Consider the following 1608-nt stretch of genomic DNA (forward strand, 5'->3'; position numbering starts at 1 on the left):
GCCTTTATGTTATATGTACATTTATTTAAATAGATATCTCGTAAATACAATTTTTTCCAATTTAGTGAGGTAGTTTCTATAATTTCTTTATCCCCGTGCTAGTAGTATAAAGTTAGTGACACTGCGCTTTATAACCAAAGAAGAACGACTATTGTCGCATGTGTAAACGAAAAGAGAGTGTGGGTCGTTCATATAACAGAGTGCATAAACTTATAAGATTATCTGCTTGATAAAGTTATCGGTTTAGATGAATACCACTAATAAATACGAAATAGCGTATTAAATATGAGAAAATACGACTTCCACTTCGATAAATAATCGAAAAAAACTAGTAAAGACACCGATTGGAATGAGTGGAACATGTGTTTTCAAGTAATTTTCAGCGAAAACTGGTTTTCGTTTGACAGATTTCACATGGACGAAAACACATGTTTTAGGTCGAAAACCAGTTTTAGCGACGAAAACATGTTTTCGTTGTCGGTCAGAACATGGTATAAGGTTGCCAAAAAAATCTAAAATAATGGAAATATTTTTGGTACACTTGTATGTTGTCCGTATCTGCTTTTTTGTTGATCGTATTCTCCCTTTTTTCCAATATTCTTAAGCTTTCCAAAGTGTATCTCGTCTTTTCCCTCTTTTCCTTGTCAATAATCCTAGTGTTAGTGAAATCAGCTGTGTGGCCGCTGTTTAATATGTGCTGTGATAGGGCTGTGCTGTGTTTTTGTTTCCTTATGTCTGTTTGATGTTCGGCTATGCGAACACCTAATGCGCGTTTTGTTGTCCCTATGTACACTTTATCACAGTTTTCGTTCTCTTTGCCCTTACATACGCGAACTAATAAAACAAGAAACAATGCGAATAGGAAATCAGCAATATAAAACGCCAACCACAGCAACAGCAAATACACCAAAGAAGTACTACAGCGTCACTTACATCTCCAAGCTCAGCGAAAACTTTGATCACAGCACATTTAAGGAACAAAACATAACTCTCGCCTACAAAACAAGTAACACGTTAGCCAAAATCTACACAAGAACAAAAAGCCCACTAGACATACAGCAACAAAACAACGTTGTTTATGAAATAAAATGCAAGGGCAAAGAGAACGAAAACTGTGGTAAAGTGACCATAGGGACAACAAAAGGGGCGACTTTACCTTAGGTTTTTTTTTTACAAATTATAAAAAAAAAATTTCTGCAGCTTTTGCTGAAAGTTAAATAGAAGCTCTGTGCATAATTTCAAAAGTTACAAATTTTGAGTTGTGACTCTTTTCAAGACGGTGTGCGATATACTGGTGTTTTGTATGTAAGTTTTAATAAGTGGAAAAAGTCTAGTGTACTAACCGTTCATCTATAGAACACCCAAAAAAGTACAAAACGTTAAAATTAAATTTTAACTTGTAACGTAGCTTCGCCTACGCTACAATAACATATTCGACATCACCCTAGCATGCGCCTTACAACTACACATAGGTACAAATATATAAACATACATACATACATACAAACATACATACATAGCTACAAATGCCATGAATATGGACATGTAGCTAAGAAGTGTAAGAACGAAGAGGACCGCACTTCTCTTTGTTTCAGGTGCGGAGGAAAA

The 1608-nt window shown here is 35.3% G+C and overlaps 1 protein-coding gene across 2 annotated transcripts in view; it reads right to left on the reverse strand.

Moving 5' to 3' along the window:
- Positions 1-1608, reverse strand: part of LOC118749228 — a 15453-nt gene that overhangs the window by 12602 nt on the left and 1243 nt on the right. The window lies entirely within an intron of this gene.

The sequence above is a fragment of the Rhagoletis pomonella genome, unplaced genomic scaffold, assembly GCF_013731165.1.
Source record: "Rhagoletis pomonella isolate Grant_MI unplaced genomic scaffold, Rhpom_1.0 Rhpom_scaffold_00001, whole genome shotgun sequence".
Classification (NCBI taxonomy): Eukaryota; Metazoa; Arthropoda; class Insecta; order Diptera; family Tephritidae; genus Rhagoletis; species Rhagoletis pomonella.